Source organism: Medicago sativa, chromosome 2 (assembly GCF_051527215.1).
Source record: "Medicago sativa cultivar Bolivia chromosome 2, Bolivia_mono, whole genome shotgun sequence".
Taxonomy (NCBI): domain Eukaryota; kingdom Viridiplantae; phylum Streptophyta; class Magnoliopsida; order Fabales; family Fabaceae; genus Medicago; species Medicago sativa.
Window position 1 is genome coordinate 63,152,547 of NC_140750.1, and position 17,149 is coordinate 63,169,695.

The 17,149-nt window shown below is 33.6% G+C and overlaps 2 long non-coding RNA genes and 1 pseudogene across 3 annotated transcripts; 1 reads left to right on the forward strand and 2 right to left on the reverse strand.

The window, feature by feature from the left end:
* The first annotated feature begins 579 nt into the window (after positions 1 to 579).
* On the forward strand, positions 580 to 2,589 carry LOC146949554 (uncharacterized). The gene is made up of 2 exons (XR_015027316.1): positions 580 to 2,116; positions 2,205 to 2,589. It is a non-coding gene; the product is annotated as an uncharacterized LOC146949554 (long non-coding RNA).
* Positions 2,590 to 6,032: 3,443 nt separating this feature from the next.
* LOC146949555 (uncharacterized) lies at positions 6,033 to 9,257 on the reverse strand (annotated as a pseudogene).
* A 4,145-nt stretch (positions 9,258 to 13,402) lies between these two features.
* Positions 13,403 to 15,489, reverse strand: LOC146949556 (uncharacterized). 2 transcript variants are annotated; one of them, XR_015027313.1, is made up of 3 exons: positions 15,135 to 15,489; positions 13,998 to 14,104; positions 13,403 to 13,922 (listed from the first exon to the last, which is right to left on the reverse strand). It is a non-coding gene; the product is annotated as an uncharacterized LOC146949556 (long non-coding RNA). The 2 variants fall into 2 exon arrangements; XR_015027314.1 differs by lacking the exon at positions 15,135 to 15,489 and adding an exon at positions 14,215 to 15,079.
* Positions 15,490 to 17,149: the final 1,660 nt, after the last annotated feature.

Here is a 17,149-nt window from a genome sequence, read left to right on the forward strand (position 1 = left end):
TATTAGTCCTTTTCATTCCAATTTAGTTTCTCTTGTCGTACTTTACGATTGCCGTGTTGCTGCACCTGCCTGCTTTAATTCATACCGTGAGTCCATAACTCCATATTGTGTGAGGATACTTAATTGAAATTCCATCGCTGCTGTTATATTCCAATTTGGTCAATTTGTTGCTGCGGCCCATTCCATTGTGTTGCTTTCTGCGCTAGCTGTTCCTTTCCATTCATATTCCATGCTTCTGCTACTGTTTGTGTATTAAGGTGCAATTGTGTTGCAGTTACGTGGCTGTTCTTTTCCTTTAAAGATTCCATCCATATACAGGTTCTATCTCTTTTAATTGTTATTTTTTTTTAAACATGAATTTATCAAAAATAGTTTTAGGTTATTATTTTATTATGTCTGAGTAGTTTACTTTGAGTCCGGAATGTGAGGATCGTCACACCAATGATACTCTACTAAATTGTATGTTATATAATTGAAACAAGAAGTGTATTTTTAGTCCGAAAATTTTGTTTCTCAAATTAAAAGCTTCACTACAAAAGTAGGAACATAGAGATATCGTTTACGAAAGTAGGAAATTCGGAAAATAATTTGTAAAAAAACAGCGAAAGCACTTTTTAAAGTACTTTAGAAAATTTATATTTTCAAAAAGAGATTTTAGAATTATAATCGTGCACGAGAAAGCTGACGGTTGTAAGTTTAAAATCCGGTAACGGACGTGCGAAAGCCGACGGTACCTTTAAATTGATTTTCTACTAAAAATTACTTTTTCCAAGTAAGAATTAATTATTTTTCAAAAAAAGGACTTCGAAGTTGTAATTCGTACCACGCGAAAGCGGGCAATTACAGGTTCGACTTTCTGGCACCGCATGCGCTAGAGTAAGCGGCGTCTTTAACTTAATTATTTCCCGCAAAGAAAATTATCTTGTTTTAATTATAAAACTACTACTTTGTGAGTATCGATGGTCGACGAGAACTACATTCCGGTCTCCTGTTATTATTATTAAATTAAATTCATTGTTTTATTTTATTACGCGCAAATTCCAAACAATTTTGATTTCGCCTTAGATAAACATAGTAATAGCGAAAAGCGGTACTTGTTAGATTGGTCTCTGTGGATACGATACTTTTTATACTAAAACCGACATAGTCGTGCACTTGCGGCCCTGTCATTCTTCAGGATTGAAAATCCTAATATTCTCAATTATGTTCTTGTTTGAGATTTACCTCATTGTCATTGTTTTTTCGTTTTCTGTGAGATTCATTTAGAATCAGTGTTTTTTCGTTTCCTTTGAGAACACAATTTGGGATTCACTGTTGTTTATATATGACTACACATGTTGATATGTGTTTGTGAGAAGATTGAATTGTAAATTTGTAATTTGATTTCTAATTTTGAAAGAATCACATTGGTGCAGAATCCCTTTGATTTCTAATAACTTCAATTTTGTTTGTGTTTGATTCTTCCATTTTTTTGATATTTCTTTTGTTGTTCGGTTAGTGCATGACAATCTTTGTGTGTCAATACCATGTCCCATTTTTAGTTTCAAATAGATGTATAATGTTTTTAAAATCATTGTAGCTATTGTCGGATTGCTTCATTTTAGCTCCTTGTCTATATGATATTTGCTACATATAGTTTTAGAGGCTCTTATTATGTTGATGCTCGCACTTGATGGGAATTGCATATGTGTTTGGGATGGTAATTTGTGTTGGTTAAGTGAATCTATTTTAAGTTAGTTTGTCTGAAACATGTTATACATAGAAGAACATTCATTTATCATTGTATTATTGTTAGTAAAAAATCATAAGTTTTCCCCAAATTATTTAGTCTGTCTTTGGTTGTTCCTCTAAATGATATCACGTAGAAAGTTAGTGTCCAACTCTTAATCAAAAGAATTGTGGTCACACTTTTATTAAAAAATGGTCAAGTGCTAAAAAATTGAAGAAAAAAATGTGGTTACGTCTTTATTAAAATATGGTTAAGTGCAGATAATTTTTTGTTAGTATGCCTATCATGTGGGGGCTGATCTTGGTGTTTTGGAAAGTGTTGTTGTATGTATGACACTGTTTTATGAGTTGTAGGTGTTAGTGATTTGATGATGCAAGGGATATCGATGTAAGTAATCTTTAACTAATTACGATTAATGTTTATGTAACTGTTCGTCTCTTATGTTTTTAATGCATAATCGATGTTTATTTTTTAGGCAAAGATAAGAAATCATGTGCTGCACAGATGGGCTGGTTGAAATTAACAAAGATTTGTCCGCTGCACATAAGAGCAATATTATGGAGTCGCCGTTCCGATATCTATTGAAAATGAAGACCCCCATAAAAATGAATGGAAATGTGTTGAGGGAATTATGGCCTAGTTGGGATGCAAGGAGCTTTGGTTTCTTAATTGCATAATTTTTCTGTTGTTAGGTTGATCCACTTAAAGACAACAAATTTTAAACGAAGGAAAAATTAATGACTACGCCATAGTGGCAAAATTGTGGTTACATTGTTCATTTCTTTAGTTATATGTAATTTTCTTGTGTAAACAATATCAATTTATCAGTGAGATATAAAATATTACTACCTTCCATGTTACTTAAGCTCTAAATTGGAGTAGTTTTCTTTTGTCATGTTGGTACGCTTATAGACAACCAATTTTGAAGCATGAAAAAAAATATGGTTACACCTTTAAAAAATAATGGTTATATTTTTGAAGTTTTTGGTTAACTAACTTTTCTTGTAAAAACAATATCATTTTTAGATAATTTATCACTTGTAGTATAAAAAAGGTGTCACCTTCCATGTTGCTTGGAGAAATCTCAAAAATTTTAAGGATTTTTCAAAAATTTGATAGAGTTGGAAAACAATCCTGAGCGTAGTTGTAACGAAAGAGCACCTGGGCGTGACCAAGCACGCGTTATTCTCACCCGTTACAACGACATTGCCTCCAATGACAGGTTTGCCAATGCTATGTTGTACATGGTAGAGGAGGTTGCTTCTAGCTGTGCTGAGGTCCTCAAGCAAATGCAGGAATTGGATGAAGAGAATTAATTAATTAATTCCTAGTTTATTTACTTTGGATTTCGGTTTCCTATTGTCTATTTGATTCAATCTTGATGATGGAGTGTTAACTCAACTGTCAGTTTAAATATATATATATATATATATATATATATATATATATATATATATATGCTTATATATGTTATTGGACCATATGCTTAATTATATTGTTTATTGAGGATCATGTGTCTTGGAGTAGAAGATTAGTCTCAGTTCTGTTGTTGTGGTATAAGTACTATGTTTTTATATCAATGAATTAGCCTAAAACGATATTATTTACTCCTGGGAAAGATAACTAGCCAAATATATGATCTGTATGACCACATTTTTACACATGCGTGACCACTATTTTTTCATAAATTAGAACTTGTCCGTCCTTAAGCGTGATAAACTCGCCGATTGTAAAACAGGTTATTTATGGTTGGAAATGCTTTTAGTGCAGTGATCAAATGAGATCATGCGTTCGATTCTCCTAAAACGAGATTATTTACATCTGGGAAATATAAACTAGCCAAATATATGGTTTGTATGACCACATTTTTACATATGCGTGACCACTATTTTTTCATAAATTAGAACTTGTCCGTCCTTAGGCGTGATAAACTTGCCGATTGTAAAACAGGTTAATTATGGTTGGAAATGTTTTTAGTGCAGTGATCAAATGAGATCATGCGTTCGATTCGCCTAAAACGAGATTATTTACATCTGAGAAATATCAACTAGCCAAATATATGGTCTGTATGACCACATTTTTACATATGCGTGACCACTATTTTTTTGAAGCGTTAAAATTATCATGTTATTTTCTGAAGCGTTTACTCATTCTTTATCAAGGGACTAATCACTCACCACATGTGGGTAAACGCTTCAGAAAATCATCTCTTTCTCACTCACCACATGTGTACCTTAAGTATATTCATTTAACTGAATCACAAAAGTTTCATAATTTGCTCGTTCGGTTGTTTTCAATTGTTGTACCACCCCCGACCACCTGTTCAATAATTAAAAACACAAATATCAAGGAGCCTAACTATTCAATAATTAAAAACAAAGGATTGAAAAAGAAGTACTTGATCTTCAATGATTAAAAAAGAAGTTACAACATCAAGGGACAACATTAAAAAGTGGAAAGAATCTCTATGTTTTCCATTTCTAGAATAGAATTTGCCCATAACACTTTATCTTTGTTTCTTTGCATATTTTTGCTCTTTCAAAATCATACAGCTCACAAGTGTCCTCTCATATACGGCCACCTCCTGCATCATAATTATAATAAAATGTTTGGTGTACACCTATCCGAGTGTATGCACTTAAAAAGATTAAGAAATAAGAGAAAATAATGTGACATATGTTATAGATAAGTTATGTGATAGGAAGAGAAAGATAAAGATAAAGATAAAATAAGATGTAGAATATAATGGTTGGTATCCAAAGGAACTTAAATAGCCTATAGTGAGAGCCTCAGAGGAGAAAGAAAAAAATAGAACAAAGGAATCAAACACAAATGAAAGACGAAACAAAGCATCGTTAATTTCTGCCCAAAAATTTGAGTGGTGGATGAACGCATGACAAACGTGCATCAAACGGTCAATAGATCAAATCAAATGTACATATTACTCCGGTCTCAAATATAAATAAAAAAACGTTGAACAAAGTTAACGTATTGCATTAAAAAAAAAATTAATCAAATATATCTATTTTGTTTAACATTTTTTTGCTTATATTTAAAATCAAAATGGAGTATAGTATGGATTTGGATTTGAAAATGAGGTCATTAGTGAGTACTTACTTCCATGTATCCTAAAAATAGCTAAGCATTATTGTCTGAAACTGGAACAATAATGCAACCAAGCATATACTCCCCCATTACTATCAAATTTATACTCTCTCTCTCTCTGTTTCTTCTAGTATATGACACTTTTACAAATATTAAGAAATAAATTAATTTTGTATGGGAAAGAGAAACTATAAAAGATTTTATTTAATCATCCTTCATTAATAATACGAGAAAGAGAAGTTAAATACTCTTAGCAAAATTCTTATTTTCTGATGGAGGCTTTTGCATGACCAAGTTGGCAACAAGGAAGAATTTGTTCGATAGAGGCATACTGACGGCTCAGCACCAACTCAGCTGCGTTTTCCGCAATTCAAACACAAAATCTGCCCAAACACTTATTTTTTCATGGATGGCTTGGCATGCGATTCGTTCAAGATTTGAACTTGTGCTGTCATTTCCTGCGACATAGGGGAAAATTAAAAGTGGTAAGAAAGATAGGAAAATCTCATTGTTGGTATGAATGGCCACAGTTTGGTGCATTTGGCTAGGCTGAGATCAAATTGTCTTTAAAGGAAACTCAATGAGGATATAAGTGGCATAGTGTCACATATTAAAATGATTTAGTGGGAATGGTTATTAGGCCGAAAAAGGATGTTTGGAGGGAGTAAATTCCTCGAGTTGCTGTATAAATCGTCTCAAATGTATTTAACATTTGTACTCGTTTAATTTAGGGTTAAATATGTTGTATGCTCACTCCCCCTTAAAAACAAATAAAAACATATCTTTGTTTCATAACAACCAAATGACATCCAATAAATGTATGCAGGGTATATTTATGCTAACTGAATACAAATGACACATCAAATATAAGACCATGTCCAATGGGAAAAAAAAAATTCAATAACCTTCAACACCCACTTTTTCAATTCCCAACATTCCACATCATTTTCTCTCTCTTAATTCAACACCCATTCAATTTTTACCACTCCAATAGTTTTCATTCAACACCCTACCCCACCACTTTTTATTTCTTATTCTTATTTAATTTTTGTTTTTATAATTACATAAAATTATAATTAAAATAATACAAATAATTTTTTTAAAAAAACAAAAAAAATTTAAATAATTTATTTTTATTTTCTTAACTTAAAATGCAATACAACAAACTAAGCACGCGATACACGAATAGCTTAAAATGCAAGACAACAAACAAGCACACAACACACACGTAATTTATTTAATACGATACAAATGATCTTCAATTACGAAACATTCCAAACTTTGTCCATATGTGCTTCACTAGACCTGCTTGCAATGCGTGATGAACATTTGGATCACGCAACTCGGATCTACCACGCACATGATTTGCAAAAGTGGGTAACACCTCGGTCGAGTATGGTTGCGGTGTACTAGATCCACTTCCCTCAGATTGCTCAAAATCGGTCCAACGTTGAGCATATGTATCTCGTTCATCCTCAACAATCATATTATGTAATATGATGCATGACCTCATGATGATACCCAAATCGGTTATGTCCCACAAGCGAGCTGGTTCACGGATGATTTTAAATCGAGCTTGAAGCACTCCAAAAGCACGTTCGATGTCCTTCCGACATCCCTCTTGATGTTTTGCAAATAACTTATCAGGTTCACTTTGAAGAAGTCTATTTGATTTAACGAAAGTTGGATAAGAAGGGTAGATACCATCATCTAGATAGTATATCATATTATAGGGACGTTAATTCACAAAGAAATTCACCCTTGGAGTCTTTCCCTGTTCCACATCATCAAACATTGGTGACCAGTCTAGAACGTTTATATCGTTCAATGTTCCCGGACATCCAAAAAAGGCATGCCAGATCCATAGATCATGAGATGCAACTGCTTCAAGAATAACTGTGGTGGTTCCCTTATCCCCCCTGGTAAATTGACCTTCCCATGCTTTAGGACAATTTTTCCACTCCCAGTGCATGCAGTCAATACTCCCGATCATCCCTGGGAACCCCCGCATTTCACTAACATGTAGTATTCTTTGCAGGTCATCTTGGGTTGTTGCTCATACAGTCGTATGATTCCTTTGCAGAATCTAAGTAAGCACTCCAATGTTGTACTACTTCCTATTTTGATGTATTCATCGACCGCATCTGCTGCCACACCATATGCTAACATTCGCATTGTTGTGGTACATTTTGCTAATGGTGATATACCTTCTTTGTTGGTGGCATCAACTCGCTGGGTGAAGTAGTTATCACTACTTGAAAGGTCTCCAACGATTCGAAGGAAAACGTGTTTTTGCATCCGGAACCGACGACGAAACATTGCATCGTCATATGTAGGTTCATTGGCAAAGTAGTCGTCAATGAGTCTTTGGTTAGCTGCTGCATGATCTCTATTTAAATATTTTCTTGTACGAGATCCACTACCTGATCCACTACCTTCCTCTAGTTTTTTTCGACGCTGAATAAATCGGTTGACGATATAAGTGTCTTCAGCATCACGTTTTTGGAAGTAGGCTTCCATATCAAAACCAAAAGGATCCATTGATAGTTTTTGGTGATATTGGAAGTAGATATGAATGCAATTTGAGATATTGGAAGTAGATCTGAATGAAATTTGTGATATTGGTAGTAGATATGAATGAGATTTGTGATATTAGAAGTAGGTATGAGTCCCTATATATAAGCAAATAGTTAAAGTCACAGATGGTATAATTATTAAAGTCACGGATGGTGAAGCAACACTGACAAATAGTAGAGATAGTGGAGATAATGGAGATAATAGTTAAAGTCAGTGATGGTTTATTTAAAGCAACACTGACAAATAGAGGAGATAGTGGAGATAGTGGAGATAATAGTTAAAGTCAGTGATGGTTTATTTAAAGCAACACTGACAAATAGTGGAGATAGTGGAGATAGTGGAGATAATTATTAATGGCAAATAGTATGTGAATTATTAAAGCAAATAAGTCACGGGGGACTAGACAACACTGACAATTAAAGTCACGTATAATTAAAGTCATGTATAATTATTAATGGGCAAATAGTGTGTGGTGGACAGTTAGTAATGGGCACACAGTGAGGAAGACCATATAATAGTATGTGAAATTAAAGTTTGTGAAATAAGTCACGGGGCAAATAGTATGCATAATTATTAAAGCAAATAGTGAGGAAGACCATAGAATGGGCACACAGTTAGTAATGGGCAAATAGTATGCATAATTATTAAAGCAAATAGTTTGTGAAATAAGTCACGGGGGACTAGACAACACTAGGGACTATCACTGAGGACTAGACAACACTGACAATTTTAACCGAATACAAACAAATATTAGTGAAATTAATTTCCAAACAGCTCACGCTCCAAGTTTTCCAACAGATCTTTTTTCCTGTCATCGAGATGCTCTTGGGAACTTAACTTTATGTACATGTCCATTTTCTTCAATCTGTTTTTCTCTTGTTGCACTGCGGTGTACTTTTCCATTTTTTCGGTGTACTCTTTAAAGTGTTCCATCTCTTGCACCTTCATTTCTTTGAATTGAACCCACTCCTTTTCCACCTCCTCCAAGCCAGCGTCTTTGCTTTTCTTTTTTCCTTTTTTTTTAGCTGCCTCCCTACCCATTGGACGAGCACTAGATCCTACAGAGTCCTCGTGAGAGGTTGATCACGGAGAGCGCGCCATTCTTCCATTAAAGTAAATTGAACATTCTTCCCACATGCATATATTTCCTAGGCTTTTGCCAACACATCATCTTCCGACCAACTGCTTGCTTGCTGACGCTTAGCGGTATCATAAGCACCAACCCATTATTTATTAATTTGCTCATATAATTAAAACGGTTTCGGCATGCAATGACATCACGTGGAGAATCGAATGAGCAATGGTCATTACAATACTCAGCAATTTTACCCCAATATGCTTCACTTGTCAGGTTTCTCCCGACAACACTGGATGTTCCATATTTTATCCACCCACTAATTAACACCAAATTTTGTTCAGTGTTCCATGATGGTTGCTGGTTTTTCTTGCTCTTAGGAGTTGTATCCTCTGGAGTGACTTCATTAGATCTTGTCATTCCACCACGATTTATTTGTGATGAAAATTCAGGATATTCACCAAGACTGAAAATTTTCATTCATCATCAGCATATAACCATTAAATGGGGGTGTTTGAGATGGATATCCCATCATAGATCTATAATATGGATGAAAGTTGTTTGGAACAGAGGATGGGTGATTGAAATTTGAGGCAAACCCAAAATTAGGCATGTTTTGAGGAGTTTGGTTGAGAAATTGATTTGGGTTTTGAGGATGTTGGTTTGGAAATTGATTTGAGTTTTGAGGATGTTGGTTGGGAAATTGATTTGGGTGTTAAGTGGGTAATCAGAAGAATTTTGGGTGTTGAATTGATTGTTATTGGGATCCATTTCACTAATCAAAGACTAAAACTTCAAAAGAAAGGCTAATAATAAGATTAAGAGAGTGAAATACTTGATTTTTTTCTGTGTCCAAATGAAATGATCCAAGTCTCTATTTATCGAGAAAAAAAATCACGAATTTTGGTAAAAAAGTAAAAAAAATATTATTTCCACCGAAATAATTGAGTGCAAAATAGGAAGATAATAAAAATTCAACCAGCCAGTAAAAGCGTGCCACCTGTCCTTATCCCCCCCCCCCCCCAACTTTTCTTTCTCTCTCCGCGCTCATTTGTTTCGACGCGCCCTGTCGGCGCGTGTAACGCACGCGCCAAATTTCACACAATTAAAACGTGACGCGTGTCTCGTGCTTGCAGGATTAAACATGTTGAATCAATTCATCACTCAACTCCTCCATGTCATGTTCAACAAGGCTGCTTCCAATGGTTCAACAAGGTTCAACAAGCTTCAACAGGGGCCATTGGAGATGGTCTAAGACCATGTCCAATGGGAAAAAAAATTCAATAACCTTTAACACCCACTTTTTCAATTCCCAACACTCCACATCATTTTCTCTCTCTTAATTCAACACTCATTCAATTTTTACCACTCCAATAGTTTTCATTCAACACCCTACCCCACCACTTTTTATTTCTTATTCTTATTTAATTTTTGTTTTTATAATTACATAAAATTATAATTATCGATTATAATTAAATTAAAATAATACAAATAATTTTTTTTTAAAAAAACAAATTTTTTTTAAATAATTTATTTTTATTTTCTTAACTTAAAATGCAATACAACAAACTAAGCACGCGACACACGAATAGCTTAAAATGCAAGACATCAAACAAGCACACAACACACACGTAATTTATTTAATACGATACAAATGATCTTCAATTACGAAACATTCCAAACTTTGTCCATATGTGCTTCACTAGATCTGCTTGCAATGCGTGATGAACATTTGGATCACGCAACTCGGATCTTCCACGCACATGATTTGCAAAAGTGGGTAACACCTCGGTCGAGTATGGTTGCGGTGTACTAGATCCACTTCCCTCAGATTGCTCAAAATCGGTCCAACGTTGAGCATATGTATCTCGTTCATCCTCAACAATCATATTATGTAATATGATGCATGACCTCATGATGATACCCAAATCAGTTATGTCCCACAAGCGAGTTGGTTCACGGATGATTTTAAATCGAGCTTGAAGCACTCCAAAAGAACGTTCGATGTCCTTCCGACATCCCTCTTGATGTTTTGCAAATAACTTATCGGGTTCACTTTGAGGAAGTCTATTTGATTTGACGAAAGTTGGATAAGAAGGGTAGATACCATCAGCTAGATAGTATGTCATATTATAGGGACGTTGATTCACAAAGAAATTCACCCTTGGAGTCTTTCCCTGTTCCACATCATCAAACATTGGTGACCGGTCTAGAACGTTTATATCGTTCAATGTTCCCGGACATCCAAAAAAGGCATGCCAGATCCATAGATCATGAGATGCAACTGCTTCAAGAATAACTGTGGTGGTTCCCTTATCCCCCCTGGTAAACTTGTGATTAGTTTTAATAAAAATACCATTTCTCGTGCTTACAGGGCATTCATTTGGAAATGGGGTACCAACATTGCTTGCTTGCACAAGAACCTACCTTTACTTTGCCTTTCAACCAATTTGGCCTCAAGTGACTTCTCCAGTACTTCTTGATCACCAACTTTTGCTTTTAATGCTTTATGATCCTTTTCAATTGATTTAGCAGAATTGGCCTATAGGAAATGCTAAATAAATCAAGCAAGAGATTTTGCACAATAATTATCTTTGAAGGAAGAAAAAGCACACAAATCATAGTCAAACTCTCATATCTCTAAGGCATCATTCCCATCATGAACTCCATTCAAATCAAAACACACAGATTTTTTTTTTCCTTCTTGGATATAAAGGGCAAGGGCAACCCGGTGCACTGAAGCTCCCGCATACGCAGGGTCCGGGAAGGGGTCCCACCATTTGGTGTATTGTACGCAGCCTTACCCTGTTTCTACACAAGAGACTGTTTCCAGGACTTGAACCCGTGACCTTACAGTCACATGACAACAACTTTACCAGTTGCGCCAAGGTTACCCCTCTTGGATATACAGAGAAAAATTCATTACCAAAATTTCAACCATCATGGTAAATAAAGGGCCAGTGGAGCACGGGTCAAATAACTAGAAGACAGGTAATACCTGTTCTTGTATAGCCTGCACTTGCTTGTTTTGCCTTGACATTTTTTTGTATACCTGAAAAGGAGTTGATAAAGTGATCTATATTATCTAAGACAAAACATTACATTATGAATAGAAGTCATATACCCATGAGATACAGATAATTTTATTGTAATTTGCATTATGGAATGAGCAAATGGCTACAATATCAGTGCACTACTGCACTGCACAGTCATGTTTAACCAATATAAAGAATGTCGAAAATTGAATGACAATTATTATGCAAATTCTATAAAGCAGATTTTGTAAATACAAATCATCTTATTTATATTAATGGTATAATTAATTAGAAAACATTGATATCATACCTCATGGATATTTAAAATATATATATATATATATATATATATATATATATATATATATATATATATATATATATATATATATATTGTTTTGAAACAGAATAAAAGTTCTATAAACACCATATTTTGGAATGGAGGGAGTACTATCCTGTGATCACATACCTTGGAAAAAACTTCGACGAGGGGAGTCTTCTCATGGAAATTGTGCATGGCTAATCTTTCAGAACTTCTTGCCACATCTCGAGCTAATTTCTTTTCCTCTAAAGCCCTCTTTATGCAAGACAAGGAAAGCAAATTTAAATAAGTAGAGGCAAAAAAACAAAATCATGTATCAACTCTACACGGCAAGAACATCTAAAATAAGCTTGCAGTTTCTGTTCATCCTAACAATAATAAAATCTGTATGGTTAAAATAAATGTGTCTCTCGAATACATGAACATTTTCTTCACTTTTTGGATTCCATATTCTCAAGGTGGCATCATCCGAAAGAGTACATATTATTCTCTCAAGGTACCAAGTAAACGGAAATTGAAGAATGTAAAAATATATAACATAGATAATAATAGATAAAGGAAGATTCAACACGATTAAAATATGAAGAGAAATTAGTAGCATCAGGGGTGAAATCACCACAGGTTACACTAAGATAAGGGAATTTTCATCAGCATTTTGCATCCAAGCGGTGGAATAGTCAGAACCTGCTAAGAGTATGTGTCTTTTTGGATGCCATTGCCATCTGAAACACATTGGACTAGTGAGACAGGAGTTGTAAGTATCCTGTAATACATCAGAAAAATGTTCAAAATCATATGGATTTATAAGGTTTCATCATGAATATCTCAAACCACTATATGAAATAATGTGATAACAGAGCATCATGTCATGGTGTACCTGCCATAACACATCATTTCAATTTTTACACAAAATGAAAAGTGGGAAAATTTAGCGCGTTTTAAATTTTCATTTTATGTATATCGGAGGTTCAAATCGCCATAATCATCATTATATTACGTCATTTTATAAATCCACCACAATTCACTGTACATAGCAAATGTAAATCTTGGATTATGAAAGACCATAACATTAATTTCAATTATGATGGTGGATGCTTATATTGGCCTCCTTAAAAGTCACGGTGATCATAAAAATCGATATATTCCTCTGCATTCTTTTCACAATGCCTGTTTTATTATGTGATGAAGTTCTATGGGCATCACTAAGAGTGGTTGACTCAAGGTTATTGCGTAAGGTCAGAAGATTTCATCCGATAATAATAATGTGGAAGGGTACTATATTGCTAATATTTCTCAAATCATGAAACTGATCAGGTTCATGTTCCTTGGAGTCACTTGTCTGAAATGCTCTTTGTTCAAGGAGGGGAGTGTCCACCATACAGAAATCCTTACACAAACCATTTCCTCTTCTAAAAATTGGCAACTCAAATCAATGCTATAAAGCAGGTTAGAAACCTGCACTTCAATAAGAACGAACAGGTTTGCCAAGATCATTGATCTTCAAGTGTAGTGATGTTGATGTTTGTTGATGAACGAACAGCTTTATATTTTGTCATTAGTTACACCACAACAAAGTTAATTTCTTATTGATAATTTAATTATCTTACAACTGAAATGACATTTTTTTTACGGTACAATTAATAATGAAATTTAAATACAGATTAATTTCCTCTTTTTTTGACATATAATTAAAAATATAGAAAATAATTTGAAGAAAAAATACAAACTCGGCCCCCATAGTATGTCGAAATCTGATGAAAATGGGTGAAACACCGTATTCTTCCTTGCACTTTTCGACATGGTTTTTTTTTTTTTTTTTTTGAAAGGATCGGGTTGAAACATGCTATCTTTTTCTTTGTCTTTGGGCATCACCATTTCATTGCATGTCTAAATTATACAAAAGAAACATATTATTCTATAGGATGTTATCTTCTCAAGGATGTGGTTTCCAAAAGCAGCTTGATCAATTGCATTACAAATTAGATTATAACCGAATAACTTGGAGGATCATTGTATTGAGCTGCATAATCATACATGCTTTCCAGGTAGCTTTTCAGCTCAGATGATTGGGTCAAGAGACTGCAAGAAATGGAACACATCAATACATTTAATTTTATACGCTATATCTAATTAGTTAAAAAAAATTGTTTTTACATGCAGGTGTTGAATCTCTGACTGAGATTGAAAAGACCGTTTGGTTGAGAAGCTACTTTCTCGATTTCAATCCAAGACTTCAATTGGTAGCAGTTCTCACTTACTTCCTGAAAAAAAATTAATTGGTTATTCGTAAAGCAATATCCTAATTATTCTTTTTTATAAAAAAAAATGGACAAAGCACATATTAAACACAAAATATATTAGAGTGAATTACTTTGAAATCACTTGAAACAACATCCATATATGCATTTGGTTGGATAAGGCCATCAATAAAACAAAACGAAATGGTACTGATTTGCCATAGTATCGATGCTGATGAGAAATTATTAAGAATATAGCAAATGTTAAACTTAAATAAAACATGTGAATGAGAAGTTGATGATATAAATAAAATCCATAGTAAAAAAATAACAGATATTTAGATTGTAACATATTTTGTCAAAATTGAACTTTTTAATCCTTTAAATATTTGATTTGCTACAAATTTTATCACAACTCAGATTTTTAGCCTTAAATTTATGATTATTTATCTCAAAAGTGATATTTCCTACACAAAATCAAAATTAAGACAAAATTATTAGAAATACAATTGATCATAGCATAGTTTTGATTGTACAGTTCATTAACATGTGTATAAACCAGTTCCCTATCAGATTGTAACTTACTTTTCATGTATTGAAGATTGCAATTCTGAATAACAAACTTTCCCTCTCTTTTCTTTGGTCCCTTATATATTTTCTGATATCTCCCTTATATACTTTCCCTCTCTTTTCTACCAAGTGGAAGATCCGAGAGAAATTATCTACTACATCAAGGACTAAAATATATGTAATTGTCCTTTATTTATTTTTATTTTTTTTTCAAACTTGGTATCTGACCCAAGCACCGATTAATCCTAGGGTCCAGTCTTCATATTAATTCTCTCCATTAAGTTTCAGTTTAGTGTTGGTCAGCAAAATGCTGAAACAACATTTCACCTAAAGTATTAATTAAGGAGGAGGTGAAAACTGAAATTTATCAAGGAAAAGATAGGGAATGAAATGTATGCAACAAAAAGAAGAGAAAAACATATAGCAAGTTAAGAAGAGAAAGCAAGAGCAAGTGATGAACAAAATGTAGAGATAGATTCACTACCTGTTTACCGATTCCACCCATGCCCAAGGTTGCAGCCTTGACGGTCATTGCACACCTTGCCTCCAACGGTGTTGTGTTCTCCTTGTCGTGAGGCTCCTCCATACTTGAGAAAAAAAAGTTGAAGCAAAATAACTTGACCATGTGAGTCTCTCACATTGTGGCATATATCACATGGGTATATTTGTGTAAGATTGGTGAGAGGGAGATAAATGATAGATGAAGTTGAATATGATAGAGTTGAAAGAGATGATGGATGAGAAATAATTGAGAAAAGGAAATGAAGAAAAAACAATTTAAGGTCTTGTTTGTGAGTAAGGGAATGAGTAGTGTGCAGGGTTACATGTTTGAGATGAAAGAAGTGGAATATATAAGTGAAATGGATGATGGGTTGTGCTTAAATAACATTGAATGTCACCACCAAACAAAACAAGAAGAGTTAAAGGATGCACTGCTTACCAACAGATGATTGATCCAAGTGGTAAGGAATTTGAACCTTTTAAATATGTGATCAGGGTTCGATTCACATATAAAACAAATTGTTGAAAAGAGATGACATACTTTGTGCGCCCTACATATTTTTTAACCGAGATTAGTCATTATTAAATGAGACGGAAATTTCGTACTAATATTATGTGCAACAAAAAAATGCACTAGTTTATGCAGCAAACGTGACAACGCATGCCCCTCAAAAAATCAAACAACACAATAACTCCAAAGTACATGACATTTGCAATAGACCACATTCCATATCCATATGAAATCTCCACTTTCAATCACATCCATCCAACGGCCACAAGCTCATTCGAATCACAAAACAACATGAAGCAATACAAATGCTTAAGATCCTTTTTTTTTTTTGTGGTGAAATGCTTAAGATAAATAACAACTACAAAATGGCTACTAAAATTTCTAAGTAACTTACTACTAAAAGATAAAGTAGAATTAAACTAATCTTCTACTATTATTCCATCATAATTTATTCTAAAATTAAATACAATGTGTTACTCTAAAACAACTAATAATCCGTAATTATAATCCATCAATACTCCTTATTTTAAGTATCCTATCAAGAAGGAGTCCTAATCTCCACCTCCTTTCAGTTTCAATCAGCCCTATTGGAAAATTAATCAAGTCTGGTACTAGAAAGAAAGAATGATATGTGTGACTTTTTCAGTATAAGACGTCCTATGGCTACTAGTACACCTTTGCCTTCTTTTTAATTTTCGATAAAGCATGACATAGATATAGCAGGCACAAATTAAAAAAGACCACATGCCTCATATTGTTTATTTTTTTTGACAAAACATGCCTCATGTATAAAACAAACTTGATGTATTTGATTCAAATTTTTTACCAGATACATATCAATTTCATTTGATTTTTATTTTTGCTTATATTTAAGATGAAACTAGTGCATTGCTAAAAACTTATTAGTTTGTCCTTGTGAGCTTAGCTTAGTTGGTATGGACAATATATAATATATGCAAGGACTAGGGTTCAATGTCTGACCACCACAAAAAAAAAATTATTAGCAAAATTTTGATCGCAAGGAGATATACGTGTATACATTTAAATGTTGAGCTCGTAGGATCAATTGCCAACAACTTCAAATGAGTAATATGTGTGGGAAAGACTTTATGAGTTGGAACGATGGTTATCTCAATAATAATAATAATAATAATCAAACTAGCAAATTTTCTATGAAAAAAACTAATGATGATGATAAAAATAACAATAATAATAATTTTAATTTTGTCAAAAAATAATAATAATTTTAATGATGCTATTACATACCTTAATTATTTTTAGAAACCATAATTACGAAGAAAAAAAATTCATAATTAATTTTCCATCGTTTAAAAACTCTAAAATTTTGTTGTAGAGATTCTATAATGTTATTCATAATGCTATATATGAAACTTGGCACATCATTTCAATTTATTTAAATCGATGGATAGAATATCCACCAAACAGTACCAGTGAAGAAAAGGGTCATACTAACATGTGTCTTTAGA